At 37.3% G+C, this 22,902-nt stretch overlaps 1 protein-coding gene across 1 annotated transcript in view; it reads left to right on the plus strand.

Annotated features, from left to right (window-relative positions):
* Positions 1-22,902, plus strand: part of CFAP299 (cilia and flagella associated protein 299) — a 512,688-nt gene that overhangs the window by 92,066 nt on the left and 397,720 nt on the right. The gene's annotated exons all lie outside the window — the stretch shown is intronic.

The raw sequence follows: 22,902 nt of genomic DNA on the forward strand, positions 1-22,902 counted from the left end.
TATTGACTTCTGTTGTTAGTATGGTTTATTACACTAATAAAGTTCCTATTGCTGAGTCACTCAGTCACAGAAATATGAGTGAGCATGTGTGTGTGTGTGTGGTATGGTATGTTTGCATACATGCATGCGTGTTTTAGGTCTTCTTTCACTCTGTTCTGGAAGGTTAAATGCTGTCCCTCCATTTATGTTGGTGTTGCATGCTATAGTGTCCAGGAGGAAGACTTTGAGATGGAGATTTGCAGGCTAGAAATATATTGGAAAGTGCCTCATTGGATAGCAAGGCAGTAAAAAGGAGGGGAGAAAGCAGAATTCAGCAGAGGGAGAGGTGAGGGAATAGTGTGGGTCAGTGAAGGCCTTAGACAACCTGGCATGGAACTCAAGTTGTCCAAAGTTGTGTCCGTTAGGGAATTGGGAGTGAGGAGGTCAGTGAGCAGTGGTAGTGTCTTTATTCCTGCATAAACCTTTCATTGTATTTAACCATCTAATGTAGGGAGGGGGTAACAGCTTACATAAAACAATGCTCTGCACCCAGCAGAAATCTCCCCCACAGAGGCTGATAACCAACAGCAATCCCAGAAACTACTGATATTGGTCTTTCATTTCTGTCAGAGGTTCACATGACAACATTCACCATATTTAATTCTCCATTCTTTTTGTAACTCTTTCCTCTACTTAAGTAGTCTTATGTTCTTTCGTGTTATTGTATCTTTTTGTGATATGTATGTGATATTAAACATTTAAAATAATTTACTTTTAACTTGAATGCTTAGAAAGGTTTGTTAACCTTCCCTTGAAAAGAGATCTGTCTCTTCTCTCTGAAAATTGATGCAATCACCAACATCAAAGGCTGAGAACACAGTCAGTTCTCCTGTGTTCAGGTGTTAGTGACATTGAACGTAACAGAGAAACATGCATCCCTGGACTTCTTTTCAGCAGGTATCATATTTTCTTTTCAGCTTCAAGTACTTTTTAGGATTCAAATTGAAAGGTTTTTTGAAAAGAATATTCAAATGAAATTGTGACATTTCCCGTATATAAACTTATCAAGCATATTTCTAAATGAGAGTGATTAGTACTCTAGATGATAAGGTAGATATAAATCCTGGGACAGAAACATATCCCAAGTGATCATCTCATCTCCTATCTTCCTATGGGTGGAACCAAATTAAAACCATCAGGAAAGTAGTTTATGTACTTTTTGAACATTAAGGTCAAGTCCAGAAGTCACATCTTTCTCTGGTGTACTTTACAAATTATACCAAATTCTTTGGTAGACACTTGTCCATCCCAGTAAGGCCAAGAAGTACCAACTGTGTTTCTGTATTTCATTTTGATATTTAGGCAAAGTTTGGGTAATACTGAAGAGTCTGTCCTCACTTTTCTGCCTCAGCCTGATTATTGTTTGAATCACCATGTTTACCAATGAAGTCGTTTGTGTGCAAGTGAAATATTTCCAAAGTTTTTCTTAAAATGTATCTTACTCTGAATTTTCACACTGAAAATTTTTCATTTTACATTTTATTGTTATTATGGTTATCCACTATTAATTGCTTATAGACAAAAGAGAATTATTTTGTTAATTATCTCAATCTTCATTCTAGCTTTCCCTATTTACTTATTGGTTATTGATATAATTAGCCAAGTCTGAATCTTGATGGGATTTCATAATTTCATAATTTTTTTTATTTAGAGGTTTAAAAGATTTATTTCTGAAAACAAATAAAAACTGAACAGAATTTAACAATTTATCAAATAGGTTATATTCCTTAATGGATTCAGGAAATTGACACTTAAAACATTTTAAGTTATGATTATAAGTTATATCTATATTTTTTGAATTTTTCAGAATTACAATTTAATTGAATAAAATCATTTTCAATAGGTTTTATTTTACTAACCATGTCCTCCTTTTTAAAATTCAGTTCATTTTATTTTATGTGATGCTAAGAATGCTAAAACTTAAAAATAACATGTTAATAAATTAATTTTCTGAAGCTAGAAAGGCCCATAGTCTCCTAAGTACTTTATTTTTAATTCAACTAATATTTATACTTTGTTTTATCATCAGAACATATAACTTCTTTCTCAAAGTTGGAGAGTTATCTGATTCATAGGTGAAATTCCTTGTCAATAATTGAGTAACATAATAGAAAAAAAATCTCAGATTACTTATTGCATGCCCCTGTAATTTTGTCTTCTTCTGCCTTAGTGTCTTAACTTTCTTGGAAAAGATATACAATAAATCCGTGGACCCAAGTAAGCGATGTGGACACAATATTTAAAAAATATTATTTTGAGTTTGTTTGCAATAGTGTTAAGTCAAGAAACTATGAGTAGAATTAATAACTAAAGCCAGGACAAAAAGATAACTTCATCTAATTGCAAACCATTAATTTTATCAGTCTATATTAAAAATTATTGATATTGTATTATGTTTGAGACCAAATAAGGAAAGACAATTGAAAAGTTCCCCTTTTCAAGAAAATGGTATTGGTAAATGCATTGACATACATGCCAAACATAATAAAGACAACGTGAACACAGGAAATTAATACACCAAACACTAGGGAAATACTGGATCTCTCTGTGTCCTACTGATATGTGAGGTCGCAGGAATGCGTACAAGATCAACATTAAGAATTCTTTCTAAATCCTGGAATTCAGAAATACATTTTTAACATCTGAGATGTTCACATATGTCAATGTTTATCTGTAGATCTATATTCCACATTAAAAGATGTTAAAAAATGGTGAGTATAACAAAAACTCAGCTGTTAAAATACTATTTTCAATTTTATTTGAAGAAATATGGTCAGAACATACTAAAGTACATTGATTGCTCAAGAGTTAGGTGTGATTTTAAAAAATAATAGATTAATAGTGATAGAGAGAGAGAGAGAAAGGAGGGTCTGGTTTCTCACTTTATACTTTTGTGCATTTTTAAAAGGGATTGTTATTGACTTTTAAGACAGTATATTTGACATGTTTTTTCAGGTTCTGAGGAGCTTAATTAAAATATATTAATATCCTGATAGAGTAGTGAACTGAACTTGAAAGTGGGTCACCAGTGATTTTTAGTTGTTGTTACAACAGTTGAGCACTGAAGAATTAAGATGAGCAAAGCTACATCTGTATAGAATCAAGAAAAATCTTTAGTAATTTCAAATATTTGAAGGTTCAAAATCAGGATTTACCACAAGAATGTTCCCTGTTATATTTGTTGCTGAAAAAGAAGGAATTAATTTTTTATTTAGAGACTGGATGATTGTACCCCCAAACTATAATTTTAATAACCAGAATTATCTGAATTCTGATAATTATACAAGAAAGTTTGTTATTTTATTTTAAATTATTTAACTTTTTATTCTAATTGTTATGAGTATATAATTGTTATAGGGTATATATACCCTATATATTATAGGGTACATGTGATGTTTTGATAGATGTTGTGATATATACCCTATATATTATAGGGTACGTGTGATGTTTTGATAGAGGCATAGAATTTGAATTAATCAAATCAGGCTAATTATGGTATCACCTTAGGCATTGATTATTTCTTTATATTAGAAACATCCCAATCTTGCCCTTTTCATTATTTTAAAGTATACCCTAAAAAAATGAAGTATACCCTAACTTAGTGACATTGTTGTGCTATCAAATATTGTTCATTTTGTCTATGTTTTTGTACCCTTTAACCACCCCCGTTAACCCTCTGCTCCCTAATACCCTTCTCAGCCTCCGATAACCATCATTCTACTCTGTCTCCATGACATCAATTATTTTTAAGTATTTTTAATATTTATTTCTTACAAATGAGTGAGAAGGTGTGAGACTTGTCTCTCTGTACTTGGTTTATTTCACTTAATGTTCTTCAGTTCCATCCATGTTGTTGCAAATGGCAGGATTTCATTCTTTTATATGAGTACATAATGTTCCATTGTTATATGTAGCATAATTTCATTAATTTATTTTCATCCTTTTTACGATTTCAAAATACAGTGGGGGTACAAATGTTTTTGTTTCATGGGTAAATTGTATAATGCGTAAATCAGGGCTTTTGGTGTGCCCAATACCAGAATAGTGTTCATTGTACACAACAGGTAAGGTTTTATTCTTCATCCCCCCTTGGCCCTCTTCCCCTCCTCCCTTCTTGGTGTCCAATGTCCTTTATGTCTGGGAGTACCCATTGTTTAGTTCCCACCTATTATTGAGAATATGTGGTGTTTGCTTTTCCATTGTTGAGATACTTCATTTAGAGTAGTGGTCTCCAGTTCCATGCAAGTTGATGAAAATGACATCATTTCATTCCTTTTTCTGGATGGCATATGTGTATTTTTTTTTTCTTTTTAGAATTTTATTTCAGATTAATATGAGAGTACAAACATAGATTGTTTGTATTTGTTAGGTGAAGTCCAAGTTGTAGTTGAGCCTTTCACCCAAGGAGTGTGCTAAATACCCCTTCATTGTGCCATCTTAGATGAGTGCTTACCAATCCCCCTCCCCCCAATTGAATTTAACTGTGTTTATCTCTTGTGTGGAATTACATTTTCCTTACCCACTCACAAATTCATGGGCAGTGAAGTTGATTTCACATCTTTGCAATTCTGAATTGTGCTGCAATAAACTTTCAGTTGCTGGTAGCTTTTGATAATATGGCTCCTTTTCTTTTGAGTAGACACATAGCAGTGGGATTAGTCCACACTTATTTCTTTGAGGAATCTCCACACTGTTTTCCGTAGAGGTTGCACTGATTCACAGTCCCACCAGTAGTGTATCACCATTCTTTTCTCTCTGTATCCACACAAGAATCTATTGTTTTGTTTTTTGTTTGTTTGTTTTACTTTTTAATAATGGTCTTTCTGATAGAAGTAAATGGGTATCTCATTGTGGTTTTAAGTTGTATTTCCCTGATGATTGATGATGTCGAGAATTTTTTCATGTTTGCCAGCTCATTATGTACTTTTGAAAAGACTGTTCATGTCTTTTGCCCACTTTTTGATGAGGTTGTTTGTTTTTGTTCTTATTGATTTGTGTATTCTTTATAGATTCTGGGTATTACTGTACGTTCAGGGTGTTACTCAAGAAGTCCTTGCCCAGGTTGATGTCCTGAAGCATTTCACCAATGGTCTCTTTAGTAGTTTCATAGTTTCAGGTCTTAGACTTAAGCCTTTAATCTATTTTGATTTTGTGGCAAGAGACACAGGATTAGTTTCATTCTTGTGCACGTGATATCCAGTTTTTTCAGCGCCATTTATTGAAGAGTCTATGCTTTTTACCCACTGTATGTTCTTAATAACTTTGTTGAAAATAAGTTCACTATAGATGGGTAGATTTACTTCTGAGTTCTCTATTCTGTTCCATTGGTCTATATGTCTATTTTTATGCCAATACCATGCTTTTTGGTCACTACAACTCTTGTGGAATAATTTGGAATCAGGTAATATGATTCCTTCTGTTTTGTTCTTTTTACTTAGGCTAACTTTGGGTATTTTAGGTCTTTTTTGCTTTCATATTTTAAGGACTTTTTTTCTATTTTTGTGAATAATGTCATTGGTATTTTGATGGAGTTTGCATGGAATCTGTAGAATACTTTGGGTAGTATGAACATTTTAACAATTTTAATTTTTTGAATTCATGAACATGGAATATCTTTTCATAATTTCATGTCCTTTTCAATTTTTTTCATCAGTGTCTTATAGTTTTAATTATAGAAACTTTTCATTTTTTTGGTTAAATTTATTCCTAAATATTTTATTTTTATTTGTAGTTATAATAAATAAGATTACTTCCCAGGTTTCTTTTTCAGATTGCTTATATAAATGCCACTGAGTTTTGTCTACTGATGTTGTATCCAGCATCTTTGTTTATGAGGTCTAATAGCTTTTGGGTGGAGTATTTATGTTTCCCTAGATACATAGATCTGAAAAGAGGATAATTTGACTTCTTCCTTTCCAATTTGGATGCCCTTTATTTCTTTCTCTTGTCTTATTGCTCTAGCTACGACTTGTAGTACTATGTTGGATATGGTGGTGAAAGTGGACATCCTTGTCTTGTTCCAGATCTTAGAGGAAAAGCTGCACTTAGATACTACCTGTGGATCTGTCGTATTTTGTTTTTATTTTGTTGAAGTATGTTCCCTCTATTCCCATTTTTTCAGTTTTAATTTCTAAGGAATGTTGAATTTTATTGAATGCATTTTCAGTGTCAATCAAAATGATCATATAGCTTTTGTTCTTCATTCTGTGGACATAATGTATCACACTGATTGACTTGCATATGTTGAACTGTCCTTACATTCCTGGGACGAATCCTCCTTGATCATGATGAAAAACCTTTTTAATGTCTTATTGAATTCAGTTTACTAGTATTTTACTTAGGATGTTTGTCTCTATGTTCATCAGAGATATTTGCTTATGATTTTCCCTTTTTTATTTATTTATTTTTTTTATTAAATCATAGCTGTATACATTAATGTGATCATGGGGCACCATACACTAGTTTCATAGACCATTTGACAGATTTTCATCACACAGGTTAATATAGCCTTCCTCGCATTTTCTTAGTTATTGTGCTAAGACATTGACATTCCACATTTACTAAATTTCACATATACCCTTGTAAGATGCACCGTTGGTGTAATCCCACCAATCCCCCTCCCTCTGCCCCCCTCCCCCTCCCTCCCCACCTTTTCCCCCTTCCCCCCTTCCCCCTATTCTTAGGTTGTAACTGGGTTATAGCTTTCATGTGAAAGCCATAAATTAGTTTCAGAGTAGGGCTGAGTACATTGGATACTTTTTCTTCCATTCTTGGGATACTTTACTAAGAAGAATATGTTCCAGCTCCATCGATGTAAACATGAAAGAGATAAAGTCTCCATCTTTCTTTAAGGCTGCATAATATTCGACGGTGTACATATACCACAGTTTATTGATCCATTCGTGGATTGATGGGCACTTGGGCTTTTTCCATGACTTAGCAATTATGAATAGGGCTGCAATAAACATTCTGGTACAAATATCTTTGTTGTGACGTGATTTTTGGTCTTCTGGGTATATGCCTAGTAGAGGAATTATAGGATTGAATGGCAGATCTATTTTTAGATCTCTTAAGTGTTCTCCATACCTCTTTCCAAAAGGAATGTATTAATTTGCCTTCCCACCAGCAGTGTAGAAGTGTTCCCTTTTCTCCACATCCGCGCCAAAATCTCTGGTCTTGGGATTTTGTGATATAGGCTAGTCTCACTGGAGTTAGATGGTATCTCAAAGTAGTTTTGATTTGCATTTCTCTGATAATTAAAGATGATGAGCATTTTTTCATATGTCTGTAGGCCACGCGCCTGTCTTCTTCAGAGAAGTTTCTCTTCAAATCCCTTGCCCAGCCTGCGATGGGATCACTTGTTCTTTTCTTGCTTATACATTTGAGTTCTCTGTGGATTCTGGTTATTAAACTTTTGTCGGAGACATAACCTGCAAATATCTTCTCCCATTTTGAGGGCTGTTTGCTTGCTTTACTTACTGTGTTCTTGGCTGTGCAGAAGCTTTTTAGTTTAATCAAGTCCCAGTAGTGTATTTTTGAAGCTGCTTCAATTGCCCGGGGGGTCCTCCTCATAAAATACTCGCCCAGGCCGATTTCTTCAAGGGTTTTCCCTGCACTCTCTTCTAGTATTTTTATAGTTTTGTGTCTTAAGTTTAAATCTTTAATCCAGTGAGAGTCTATCTTAGTCAATGTGAAAGGCATGGGTCCAGTTTCAGTCTTCTGTAGGTTGCCAGCCACTTCACTCAGCACCATTTGTTAAATAGGCAATCTTTTCCCCATTGAATGTTTTTAATTGGCTTGTCAAAGATCAAACTTTCACTCTTCACAGATGATATGATTGTGTATCTGGAAAACACTAGGGATTCTACTACAAAACTCTTAGAAGTGATCAAGGAATACAGCAGCATCTCAGATTACAAAATCAACATTCATAAATCGGTAGCCTTTATATATACCAACAATAGTCAAGTTGAAAAAACAGTTAAGGACTCTATCCCATTCACAGTAGTGCCAAAGAAGATGAAATATTTGGGAGTTTATCAAACAAAGGATGTGAAAGATCTCTATAAAGAGAACTATGAAACTCTAAGAAAATAAATAGCTGAAAATGTTAACAAATGGAAAAACATACCATGCTCATGGCTAGGAAGAATCAACATCGTTAAAATACTACCCAAAGCAATATATAATTTTAATGGAATCCCTATTAAAGCTCCACTGTCATACTTTAAAGATCTTGAAAAAAACAATACTTCGTTTTATATGGAATCAGAAAAAACCTCGAATAGCCAAGACATTAGTCAGAAATAAAAACAAAGCAGGAGGAATCATGCTACCAGACCTCAGACTATACTACAAATCGATAGTGATCAAAACACCATGGTACTGGCACAAAAACAGAGAATTAGATGTCTAAAACAGAATAGAGAACCAAGAGATGAACCCAGCTACTTACCATTATTTGATCTTTGATTTTCCTTTTTTTGTCGTTGTCGTGTCTTTGTCTGGTTTTGTTAATGTAGTGTTATATAGCCCTTGTGGAATGATTAGGGGAGTATTCCCTCCTCCTTTATTTATTTATTTATATATGTATGTATTTTTTGGAATAGTTTTAATAGGATTGGTATTAATTATTTGAATGTTTGGCAGAATTCAGCTGTGAAGCTATCATATCTTATATAGATAGCCATTTCTAACAATTAATATTCAAAAAAAGTGTTTATTACCATCTATTTCTGTGAAATTTATCACTGCTATTACTTGAAAATTTAATGATATAATTACTTAAAAATTTAATGATATAATTACTTAAAAATCTTGATAAAGATTTATATAAAGTCATCTCAAACAAAAACCCATATACTAAAACATTGCATCCACAGAAAAAAATCTCACATTTCTTTTTAAAAATTTTGAAAGGAAATTTTAGAAACATCATTTATATTTAGTGTTTAAAAATCTTCCGTAATGCATTGTAACTTATTTATATCATAATCATAAAATACGAAGAATGTGCAATTTTTTTCATCAAGGCCCATGTAGAATTCACCTTTGCAGAAAATTTTATTTTTTAATGTGTCATTTAAAAAATGTATTTTGAGCCTCTTCTTTATAAGAGTAAATAAGAGTTCATTAAGAGTAAATACGTAATAACTTATGGGATTATAGAGTCTGAAAAATGCATTTTTAAAAATAGGCAATGAAGAAGGTTGTAGGTAGAGAGATTGGACTAAATGAGTTGAATAATTTTCATCAGAATAAAGAACAAATGTAGTAAATGTGAAATAGAATAAGGAAGATAACTGTCTTGGTGGGTAGGTGAAAGAACTTTGTTGTTTTTATATAGTTTTATAGTATTTGAGAAGCAGACTGAGAGCAATTCTGTGCTGGGCTGAGCAGCAGTAAGGGGAGTGGTCAACAACCCAGCCACTAGCTCAGCCCAGACCATGATACTCTCTCCTAATATCAACCGAGTGATGGGGTTGTGTTAGTTTGCCAGGTATGCCATAGCAAAATCCTGCAGATGTGTGGTTTATGTATCAGGAATTTATTTTCTTAAAGTTCTGGAGGTAGAAGACTAAAGACTGAGGTTTGGTGTATTGTTTATTTTATTCTTTATTTCTTTAAAAAAATTCAGTGTTCATTGAAACTGTCAAAACTTGCCAATGCTACTTGTATTGGGAAAAATTTTCAACTGACGACCATCATGCTTTGGATAAGGCTCATTGGCAGTGATATGGCCATAGTTTGAAGCTGAGGTTAGAAGCTTCTCTAGAGGGCTCATAGATGGCTACTTTCTGGCTATGTCCTCACTTGGTCTTATGCAACTTATCTTGGCTATGTCTTTGTGTGTCCAAATTTCCTTTTATTTCAAGGATATCAGTCAATTTGGATTAGAGCCTGCCCATGTGACCTTATTTGTTTTATAATTCTTTAAAAGTCCTGTCTTCAAATATTAGTCACATTCTGATGTTGCAACTTCAACGTATGAATTTTGGGAGGATCCATTTCAGCTCACAATAGGGGTCTAGCAGTACAATTGAGTACAGTGTAAGAACTCATTAAAAAAATCAAGTTTATATTTTTCAGTGTAGGCACGATTTGCATATTCAGTACTGGTAAATGAAACAGTTTTTTTCTGGTACACAATTATTATGATGTTATCTGCTGAAAATAACTATCAATACTTTCAGTGAGATTAAAGTTTTTTAATGCTCGATTTAAAGTTTAGTTTGAATCTTTTGACAACATAATATTCATTTCTTTTTCTCAGTTGACTGGGTTATACACAATTAAAGAAAGGGTACACAGTGATAGATGGCTTATATTAATTTAATCTCCTCTTCGCATTCACCCATTGCTCTAAACAAACAGTGTTTATTGGCAAGACAGAGCTTAAGTTTGACTGTATTGATGTGATAATTGTTTGGAGGAAGACTAGATTCCTCCCCCCTCATAAGGTCTGGATCTCAAGCCTGTTAAGCAGGATATTTGTCTTGAGAAACTGACTTTCACCTTTCTTTCATTAGGTCCTATTGTAAACACCAGAAATGCGCTAGGGTTGTTACCTGCTACTTGTGTATAATGGCAGGTAGCCGCAAAAAGTTGAGTTCAAAACAGTTCACAGGGATAGAAAGTACAAATTTACCAGTAGAACTGCCATTACAAAGGTAATTTCCAAAGTGCTTCAGTGGATCTTCACCCCAAGGAGTTGTCATCCTGGTAGTGGGTGTTTTATGGCGACCTGAGGCAGGGAAGATTGCCCTCTGCCTGGGAGCACCACCCACTCTTGGCTGGTGGGTACTGCAAGCCATATGTTACAAACTGATTGCTGGACTTATATTAAAGGAATATACAGCCTTTGCCTAACCCTGTGGTTATCTTTTAGTCAATTCCATTGTTTCATTGGGGCCGACAGTCCCTCCGCTATTCATTTATTTTCCTACTTGTTTCTTTTCATACCCAGTCAGTGAAGTAAATTATAGGACATATTAATCCGAATTAATTTTTTCTGACTACTGCCGTTTCTGGGAAAGAGAAGAGTATTACTTTTAGCATTTCTTCTGAGAATTTATTGGTCTCTTAAGTGAAGGCCATGGGCATCCTGCTACAGCTAGCTAAATTATGTTAATGTGCTGCTATGTGGGTAAAGACTGTTATAAAATACTCTGATGGTTGGTTTATTTTACATGATAGAAATTTAAAGCCTTTTGGAGCTAAAGCCACTATTGTTAATATTATTAACTTTAAAAGCACTGTCAGACCAAGCTGAATGAGAACTAGGCGGCACAACAATAAGTTTTAACGTAATGTAATAAGTAATATAATTAAATTATTGTATTTTACTTGATCCCTTGTTAAGTAGTTGAAACTGAGGAAGGGTAGATTATAGGATTTGTTTTCGAAGGGATGTAACACATTTCTCCAAATGCAAACATCTGTCCGCATTGGTGTTTTCCATTACTCATCTCTAGAGACATTAATTTAACTTAAAACAATTCATACTGCTCTGATGATGATGAATTTTAAAATGATGTTTGTAATATTGGTTGAAGTCAGAGACATCATGAGAAATGAGAGTGAAAACAGATGGCCACCAAGCTGTATTTGGTACTTTGAATGTTGTACATTAAAGCAACCCCTGGTGTTTTCATGGGGATTGAGAGCAGAGTAGGAACTAAAATTGGCTTAAGCTATTAACATGCCTGCCTTGGAGAGTTGATGGAAATCCTGTGTATGTCTTGTGGAAACACAATCTTGTCAAGTTTCATGTGATTGACGTAACATGCACTTGCCTATTGATCTATAGAGCTACTGAGCAAGCAGTAAGAACTCAATCTCTTCTGTTTATTTGTATTTAGGGAAACCTTTCAAAATCATAAACACCATTAGAAGAGATTATGCTCTTGTCCTCTGAACCTTGCGTACCACAAACATTCTGATTTTGATAAGCTGCAGTGTTCTCTCTTAGTACTAAGGCAGAAATATTTAACCCCCTTTAAGACCACTCAAAGTAAAATATACAAGATGTAAGTTCTCATCTGTCATCCTTTAATTCATGTCTTCTGAAATTTTATTGTGCGTAGGTCCTTTCCTATAAGCTCTATTTTAATTAGAGCTCTTGTTAAATTTTAATAAGCTTTTCAAATGCTTTAATTAAATAGCAATTATTTTTTATACATTAAGTTACCCCTTAAAAATAAGCCTGTAAGTCAGAGATTGGCTTTGAAATTCTTAGCTTTTTCTCTAGCATTTTAGCTTGACAGTAGCTTTAAAGGTAAGAGATTTCTAGATTTTAAAGATGGCATGCTGATCACACGGGTCCTCTGCTATCTCAGAGCCCTCAGTTACAGGGACTAAAAAGTCTAAACACTGTATGACGAAGAAAATACAAGGTGACCACTAGTGGCCTGCAATTTTTAATGATTTGGGGGCAGATAGAAAGCAGTTTGGAGAGAGGTATTGAAAGATGTGGCTTAGAGGGACCGGGTCCTGGGAGGGGGTTAATCTGCCCTGCTGAATTCTGGAAATGCTTAAGATTCAGGAACGCCATGTCTGATGAAGAGCAGGAATGAAAGGTGAATTGAAAAACCAGTGCATTAGGAATCTATACATGGAGGTCACAACAATCAATCGGTCAGATGTTGCACATAGTGGACAGAATATCTACCAGGAAGCATCATGTAGGCAAAATATTGCAGGGTTCTTCCCTTCAGAAAATGTGACTGCCTGGATTGAATGTGGAAAGCTAGTATTGAAGTTGATTCCTGGAGCAAAGATGTCATTCTGGGTTACAGGATCCCTCAAGCATGAGGACGGACCAACTCCCACAAAAGTCCTGCTGGGACCTGTGCACACAGGCCCGCATAACTAGGTTTCATTGCTTCATTCCTCAATGTGAAAAGATGACTAAAGTTTAACAGACATTTGAGGAAGCTTCACACATGAGATAGAAAAACTAAGTTAACATAAAAATGCTCATAAATGCACACAGAGAAACAAATGAAACAGATCATTATTCAAATTACATGGGGATATTCAAATTTCATGCTTATTCAAATTAGGGAATAATTTTAGTGAATTTCCTCAACCCCACTTCACACTTTTACACTTTGTTCAGAATTCTGAAAAACAAGGACACGATGCTATGCAAACACCACTTTGAGAACAGAATGAGCACACATCAGTTCCTCCTCTCTAGGAATTATCCTCAAGTTTGGCCCTACTTTTTAAATTTTTTATTGTGCCTGTTCCATTTTGTAGCATGTAGTGCAAGTGACTAAACAGCTCTGTGAACTGTGCTCAGAATTTGCACATGAATATTTTCAGGTATGAATTGTGGTGGTCACTAGCATGTAATAGTCAGCGACTCACACATCAGGGGATTCAGCCTTCTCCCTTCATTATCTGGTATTGACTGAGCACCGACTAGAGGTTCCTCATTACTCTCCGTACCAAGGAATGTGATGGTGATCAAAACACAAAACTCCCTGTGTCTGTGGAACTTACATTTTAGTTGGGGTTGGTGGACAATAAACACGTACCAAAAAATAAACAATACCATAAATGGTTGTAAGTTCTTTGGAGACAAAAAAGCAGGAAAAGGAGAAGAGTGGTGCTGGTGTATGGTTATAGTTTTGGAAAAGGATGACTGGCCAAAGTGTTTCTTTAGAAGATGACATTGAAGCAAAAAGCTGAACGAACTGAGGTAGCAAGCCAGGAGAATGGGCAGGAAAGGCAAACCTGAGGCAGTCACAGACGCGTGTTTGGGACAGGGCAGGGAGGCCAGAGTGGTTGAAGGGCAAACGAGGTTAGAGCAATAAAAGGGGTGGGGCAGACCCACAGGGACCACTTTTGGGAACTGAAGCCATCAGAAGACTTTGCACAGAGCAATCACAGAATCTGATATACAAGAATCTCTCTGGCTGTGCTAGGAAGAGTTTGCACAGGAATAAGAAGGGCGGCATAGATAGCAGTGAGGGGTTATTGTAATAAACCAGGAGAGGGTCGGTGGCACTTGGCTGATAGCAGTGCAGGTGCTGGGGAGTGCCTGGGTTTAGGGTATGTTTTGAAAATAGAACAAACAGAATTTTCTGATGGTTGAGTCTGAGATGTGAGGAAGAGAAAGACTTGGGGATGACTTCAAGTGGCTGATTCAGCAGAATGAAAGTTGTTAGACATCATTCCTGAGTGTCTGAAATGATGACATAGCCATTCAACTAGATAAAGGTTTTTTGAGGAGGATATATGAAGGGTTGGAATCTGGAGTATGTGTTTCAGATGTCTCAAGGTTGAGGTGCTATGTAGAAATCCAAGTGGAAGATGGGGAGAGAGCAGTTGAATAACCACGTTAACAGTTCCGCGATGGAGTTCAGAGTTTGGGGTTTGAGACATTAATTTGTGAATCATGTAAGTATGGTGCTATTTAAAATCATGTGAATATATAAGATCAAGAAGAGTTCTAGGGAATGAACCTTGTAACCCAACATATAACCAACATATAGAGGTTTGGGCGGTGAAGACAAACTGTCTGGTAGACAACACAGAAGGTTAAGCCAGAAACACTCAAGAAAGTGTTTCGGGTTCTAAGAGAGGAAAGTATTTTGAGGTGATTAGTCATTTGAAATGCTTATATTAAAAAAAAATTGTAGATGTTTTTACCTGCAAATAGGTAGTGATAATGTTCTTATTATCTAAGAAGCTATGAAAATGAGAACATGTAAAAACACAAGAGTTGCCCAGAACAAGTAATTTGTATTCTACCAAAGTGTAGCCACTTTATATACAACTTTGAAGTGAACAGAGATAAATTATTCAGTTAACCACTAAATTGAAAGGCAAGTGTCACAATATTTGATGCTCCACAGATAGTGTTTTCTCTGCCACCAGCAATACATCACATGGGAAATTGAGTGACTGTCTTTGGAATTGGCCTATGTCTTAATAGTGACCCTGAAACCCATTATCATTATTGGAGTATGTTGGAAAGTTGGTTTTGGTAATTTCCCTAGCCTGGGAAGAGGGCCAAAGAAGCTACCACATTGGTGGTATTTAGAGACATATTCTTTTGAGTTTTCACACTTAAATTATCACATTTAATTTTATTTATCTACAAAATTCTTTTGGCTTGAAGGGGTTGGCAGAGTGGCAGGAAATATTCTTTTCAAAATATCTTTGGGTGGGAGGAGACAAGATGGCTGACTGAAGCCAGCTTTCCACAAAGGCTCCCATCCAGAAGGAGAGTTAAAGGACAAAAATTCAGCAAGTAACCTGGTGGATTTGAGCTGCACTAAGAGAGAAGGTTGTAGAATGCACGTCAACCCCGCTGAGGCAAGCTGCGACCCCAAGGATACAAACAAAAGGTACAAAATCCATCACCAAGTGGACGGGAGTCCCCTCCCCCATGAGAACGGCTCAGAGTGCCCCACAAACAACCAGTCAGAGTTCAAAGGTCCTCCCACTACACTCCATGAGAGAGACCCTCTAAAAACTGGACCTACCTCCCCTACTAGGGTGCCATGGCGTCCTCCTGCCAGGCATAAAACTGTATAAACTGTATATAGCCTCTACCTGGAACTCTGAGCTCCCAGCGCTCCCCTTCACTCACACTGGGGTCTGGAGGCCAGTCCCGGTTGGTCGGCAGAGAGGGGACTGCACCGGAGTGGCAGTTCCCTGAGGCACAGTGCGACAGCCGTCTTTTGGTGACAATACGGCCAGGCATAAAACTGTGTAAAGCTCTGTGTGTTCTCTGCCCACAACCCCAGGCTCCTAGTGCTCCCCGTGATCCCCTCTGCTCTCGCTCCAAGGTCTGGAAGCCTGTCCCCCAGGGGTCCAGACAATTGGGTGATTGCTCGAGGGGTGTAGACAGTGCTGGGCTGCAGCATGTGGGTGCAGACTCTGGGGTACGGGAGCGGAGAGAGCACGGTTGGCCAGAGGGGAGCTACACTGGAGCAGCCATTGCCTGAGCCATAAAGCAACAGCCCTCTTTTGCTAGCAATACAGCTCACTACCAAATATTCTGAAGCCACACCCCCTGTTTCCCTGGGCAACCAGAGACTCTGAGTTTGCCTGAGGCAACTCCAACTTGCAAACCAGGGAAACTACCAGGGCGGGGCTGACCCAGAGGTCCGCTTTACTAAACCTAAGACGCACCTGGCCCTCAGGGAATCGTCAGCCTATAGACACTACAAGAGCAAAGACAAGCTGATTTGGAGCTCAATTCAGCTTCTCTTCTGCAGGGGAACCGCAGGGTTGTTCTGTTCTGTTCTGTCAGTAACATTAATCAGGGGCGAGACTGGACCTGAGTGAAAACCCCTCAACCTTCATCAAGCACCCGAGGTTGTCAGGCCTCACCTCCTCCTGCTGGAGAGAGGCAGAGCACAGTGGACTGGCAGACTTCCTTGTGATTCAGGCAGGTACAAACTCCTGGAGTACCAATTCACTACAGGCAACTGGGTCAGCCAACTGCAGGGCTATCAGTGACTGGATGTGAAGTGGTGCAAGGTAGGGAAGGAGGCAGCAACCTTCCCAGACTGATTTATTGGCTGAGTGGCTTCTCCTGACTCCATGCAGCACTGGAGCAAGCCACACCAGAGTAGTCACCAGACCCCTGTGATCCAGTTCCCATAGACCTCTTAAACTGTCTCACCCGAGACAGGTGCAGACTGAGACAATTGATTTGGATCTTTTTGAACTGAACCAATCGCCTGAGGACAAATCAGGTGGTGCCCTAGGTGCACGGTGGTAGGAAGGTTTGATTTTTCTTTTCCAATTGTTTGCCGGTGGGGGAGGGGGTGACTTAATTGCTGATATTTCTCCATAGCTGAGACTTCAATCCAAAGTATCTGTTTCACTAGGGTGGAACAGAAATCACCTGAAAACAAGACAGAACCACTTAGCCCCACCACACCAGACAGGGCCCCAGTTTCTCAGGCCACAACACTGTACAGGCCTTTGACAAAGCCCCAGGGGAAAAAAATCAGAGGGAGTAAAACAACCATGGGGTGGAATCAGCGGAAAAACTCTGGTAACATGAATAACCAGAATAGATCAACCCCCCCAAAGGAAAGATATGGCAGATGCAATTGAAGATCCCATTCATAAACAACTGGCTGAGATGTCAGAAATCGAATTCAGAATTTGGATTGCAGACAAGATTAACAAAGTGGAATTAGGAATTCGAGGAGAAATTCAAAAGTTGTCTCAAAAATTTAACGAATTTAAAGACAAAACCACCAAAGACTCAGACACACTGAAGCAAGAATTTGCAGCCCTCAAAGATATGAAAAATACAGTAGAATCCCTTAGCAACAGAATGGAGCAAGCAAAAGAAAGGATTTCTGACATCGAAGATAAAGCCTTTGAACACTCCCAAACTCTCAAAGAGGAAGAGAAATGGAAAGCAAAAACGGATCACTCTCTCAGAGAGGTCTGGGATAATTCGAAGAAGGCGAATATCCAAATCATAGGAGTTCCGGAAACAGATGAAGTGGCCTCGCTGGGCACAGAGGCCCTTCTGCATGAAATTATGAAAGAGAAATTTCCAGACATGCCTAGAGATTCTGAAATTCAGATAGTGGACAGCTTCAGAATTTCGTCCCAGCACGACTCAACCCCAATAAGACATCCCCCAGGCATATCATAATTAACTTCACTAAAGTTAATATGAAGGAGAAAATCCTCAAAGCTGCCAGGAGAAAGAAAACCATTACCTTCAAAGGGAAGAATATTAGAATGACTGCAGATCTCTCTGCTGAAACTTTTCAAGCCAGAACAGGGTGGTCACCGACTTTTAATCTCCTAAAGCAAAATAACTTTCAACCCTGGATCTTGTATCTAGCTAAACTGAGTTTCATTTATGATGGAGAAATTAAATACTTTAATGACATTCATATGTTGAAGAAATTTGCCATAACCAAACCAGCTCTTCAGGATATTCTCAGACCTATCCTCCATAATGACCAACCCAATCCTATACCACAAAAGTAAACTCACTCAGAAACTTCGGATCAAATTCCAATTTCCACACTGGCGAAAGGATTAAAAATGCCCACTGCACTTTTGAAAAACTCGATACCCAAAACTTCACCAGACTTATCAATAGTCTCCATTAATGTGAACGGCTTAAACTGTCCTCTAAAGAGTCATAGGTTAGCTGATTGGATACAAAAACTTAGGCCAGATATGTGTTGCATACAAGAGTCACATCTTAACTTAAAAGACAAATACAGACTCAGGGTAAAAGGATGGTTGTCTATATTTCAGGCAAATGGTAATCAGAAAAAAGCAGGTGTTGCAATTCTATTTGCAGATACAATAGGCTTTAAACCAACAAAAGTAAGGAAGGACAAGAATGGTCACTTCATATTTGTTAAGGGTAATACTCAATATGATGAGATCTCAATTGTTAATATCTATGCACCCAACCGGAATGCACCTCAATTTATAAGAGAAACTCTAACAGACATGAGCAACTTGATTTCCTCCAGCTCCATAATCGTTAGAGATTTCAACACTCCTTTGGCAGTGTTGGATCGATCCTCAAACAAGAAGCTGAGCAAAGAAATCTTAGATTTAAACCTAACCATCCAACATTTGGATTTAGCAGACATCTACAGAACATTTCATCCCAACAAAACTGAATACACATACTTCTCATCAGCCCACAGAACTTACTCCAAAATCGATTACATCTTAGGTCACTAGTCTAACCTCAGTAAATTTAAAGGAATAGAAATTATTCCATGCATCTTCTCGGACCACCATGGAATAAAACTTGAGCTGAGTAACAACAGGAATCTGCATACTCATACAAAAACATGGAAGTTAAATAACCTTATGCTGAATGATAGCTGGGTCAGAGATGAGATTAAGAAAGAAATCGCCAATTTTTTGGAACAAAACAACAATGAAGACACGAACTATCAGAACCTCTGGGACACCGCAAAGGCAGTTCTAAGAGGGAAATTTATAGCACTGCAAGCCTTCCTCAAGAGAACGGAAAGAGAGGAAGTTAACAACTTAATGGGACATCTCAAGCAACTGGAAAAGGAAGAACATTCCAACCCCAAACCCAGTAGAAGAAAAGAAATAACCAAAATCAGAGCAGAATTAAATGAAATTGAAAACAAAAGAATAATACAACAGATCAATAAATCAAAAAGCTGGTTTTTCGAAAAGGTCAATAAAATAGATAAACCTTTGGCCAACCTAATCAGGAAAAAAAGAGTAAAATCTCTAATCTCATCAATCAGAAACAACAAAGACGAAATAACAACAGACTCCTCAGAAATTCATAAAATCCTCAATGAATATTACAAGAAACTTTATTCTCAGAAATATGAAAATCTGAAGGAAACTGACCAATACTTGGAAGCACGTCACCTTCCAAGACTTAGCCAGAATCAAGTGGAAATGTTGAACAGACCCATATCAAGTTCGGAAATAGCATCAACCATACAAAACCTCCCTAAAAAGAAAAGCCCAGGACCAGATGGTTTCACGTCTGAATTCTACCAAACCTTTAAAGAGGAATTAGTACCTATATTACTCAACCTGTTCGAAAAGGTAGAAAAAGAAGGAAGACTACCCAACACATTCTATGAAGCAAACATCACCCTGATCCCCAAACCAGGAAAAGACCCAACAAGAAAAGAAAATTATAGACCGATATCACTAATGAATATAGATGCAAAAATATTCAACAAGATCCTAACAAACAGAATCCAGCAACACATGAAACAAATTATACATCATGACCAAGTCGGTTTTATCCCAGGATCTCAAGGCTGGTTCAACATACGTAAATCTATAAATGTAATCCAGCACATAAACAAATTAAAAAACAAAGACCATATGATTCTCTCAATCGATTCAGAAAAAGCTTTTGATAATATCCAGCATCCCTTCATGATCAGAACACTTAAGAAAATCGGTATAGAAGGGACATTTCTTAAACTGATAGAGGCCATCTACAGCAAACGCACAGCCAATATCGTATTGAATGGAGTTAAATTGGAATCATTTCCACTCAGATCAGGAACCAGACAAGGCTGCCCATTGTCTTCATTGCTTTTTAACATTGTAATGGAAGTTTTAGCCACTGCAATTAGGGAAGAAAAGGCAATCAAGGGTAACCATATAGGGTCAGAAGAGATCAAACTTTTGCTCTTTGCAGATGATATGATAGTATATCTGGAAAACACTAGGGACTCTACTACAAAACTTTTAGAAGTGATCAAGGAATACAGCAGCATCTCAGGTTACAAAATCAACATTCATAAATTGGTAGCCTTTATATATACCAACAACAGTCAAGTTGAAAAAACAGTTAAGGACTCTATCCCATTCACAGTAGTGCCAAAGAAGATGAAATATTTGGGAATTATCTAACAAAGGACGTGAAAGATCTCTATAAAGAGAACTATGAAACTCTAAGAAAAGAAATAGCTGAAAATATTAACAAATGGAAAAACATACCATGCCCATGGCTGGGAAGAATCAATATTGTTAAAATGTCTATACTACCCAAAGCAATATATAATTTCAATGCAATCCCTATTAAAACTCCACTGTCATACTTTAAAGATCTGGAAGAAACAATACTTCGTTTTATATGGAATCAGAAAAAACCTCGAATAGCAAAGACATTACTCAGAAATAAAAACAAAGCAGGAGGAATTACGCTACCAGACTTCAGACTATACTACAAATCAATAGTGATCAAAACAGCATGGTATTGGCACAAAAACAGAGAACTAGATGTCTGGCACAGAATAGAGAACCAAGAGATGAATGCAGCTACTTACCGTTATTTAATCTTTGACAAGCCAATTAAAAACATTCTGTGGTGAAAAGATTCCCTATTTAACAAATGGTGCTGGGTGAACTGGCTGGCAACCTGTAGAAGACTGAAAGTGGACCCACACCTTTCACCATTAACTAAGATAGACTCTCACTGGATAAAAGATTTAAACTTAGGACATGAAACTATAAAAATACTAGAGGAGAGTGCAGGGAAAACCCTTGAAGAAATTGGGCTGGGTGAGTATTTTATGAGGAGGACCCCCGGGCAATTGAAGCAGCTTCAAAAATACACTACTGGGATTTGATCAAACTAAAAAGCTTCTGTACAGCCAAGAACACAGTAAGTAAAGCAAGCAAACAGCCCTCAGAATGGGAGAAGATATTTGCAGGATATGTCTCTGACAAAGGTTTAATAACCAGAATCCACAGAGAACTCAAACGCATTAGCAAGAATAGAACAAGGGATCCCATCGCAGGCTGGGCAAGGGATTTGAAGAGAAACTTCTCTGAAGAAGACAGGCACGCGGCCTTCAGACATATGAAAAAATGCTCATCATCTTTAATTATCAGAGAAATGCAAATCAAAACTACTTTGAGATACCATCTAACTCCAGTGAGACTAGCCTATATCACAAAATCCCAAGACCAGAGATGTTGGCGTGGATGTGGAGAAAAGGGAACACTTTTGCACTGCTGGTGGGAATGCAAATTAATACATTCCTTTTGGAACGAAATATGGAGAACACTTAGAGATCTAAAAATAGATCTGCCATTGAATCCTGTAATCCCTCTACTGGGCATATACCCAGAAGACCAAAAATCACATCATAACAAAGATATTTGTACCAGAATGTTTATTGCAGCTCAATTCATAATTGCTAAGTCATGGAAGAAGCCCAAGTGCCCATCGATCCACGAATGGATTAATAAATTGTGGTACATGTACACCATGGAATATTATGTAGCCTTAAAGAAAGATGGAGACTTTACCTCTTTCATGTTTACATGGATGGAGCTGGAACATATTCTTCTTAGTAAAGTATCTCAAGAATGGAAGAAAAAGTACCCAATGTACTCAGCCCTACTATGAAACTAATTTAGGGTTTTCACATGAAAGCTATAACCCAGTTACAACCTAAGAATAGGGGGAAGGGGGAAAGGGAGGGGAGGGAGGGAGTAGGTGGGTAGAGGGAAGGGGGTTGGTGGGATTACACCAGCGGTGCATCTTACAATTGTATATGTGAAACTTGGTAAACCGTCTGTAAAGCTAGTGAATGATGCCCCATGATCATATCAATGTACACAGCTATGATTTAATAAAACAAAACAAAACAAAACAAAATATCTTTGACTACCTAGGATGCTATTGCTACTTAATTTACTATTGATGCATCAACGTGTGGCAAGTTGTTTTGCTGAGATATTCTTTGTTGGCGTTTCCCTACATCCCTCTGTACTGCCATCTCTCAGGCAGGTACTTAAGACCTTTCTACTTCCTCACCCCATTTATTTTCTTAGGGCTCCTGCTCAGAGCCCTGCGGGAGAGGGAAGCTAACCTTTGAAAGTAAGGATAGATTCAGAACAGATTTTTCTGTAGATTCAGCAGAATGAAAGTTGTTAGTTCTTCTGAGTAGTAAGGGATCTCTCCTTACCCCAGAGCACTACCTTGTATTGGGGGCCTAGGGAGGCTGAGCCCTGAGCATGGAGTGTTCTAGCTAGATCATATGTCAGATGTGATGTAGGGCAGCCCCCGGCTTCCAGGACCCATGTGACTAGAGTCAACAAATGCCATTCTTCTGTGACCTACGGAAGACACTGGAACAAATTTATGTGGTTGAGTTCTACGTGGTGCCATCATGCCTCTTAATCTTGCCTTTGATTACTAAGAAACTGTGTGAAAATCTAAAGTTTGTATCCTAGGTTTTCTCCTGAGTCAACACCATTTTTCTGATTCTTCTCTGACCTTCCAAGCATGTCAGATGTTCCCCAGGCCTTCTACAACTGCATTCTGCAGGAGACTCTTTTATTTATTTATTTATTTTGCAGTTTTTCACCGAG

This window comes from Nycticebus coucang, chromosome 1 (genome assembly GCF_027406575.1).
Source record: "Nycticebus coucang isolate mNycCou1 chromosome 1, mNycCou1.pri, whole genome shotgun sequence".
Taxonomy (NCBI): domain Eukaryota; kingdom Metazoa; phylum Chordata; class Mammalia; order Primates; family Lorisidae; genus Nycticebus; species Nycticebus coucang.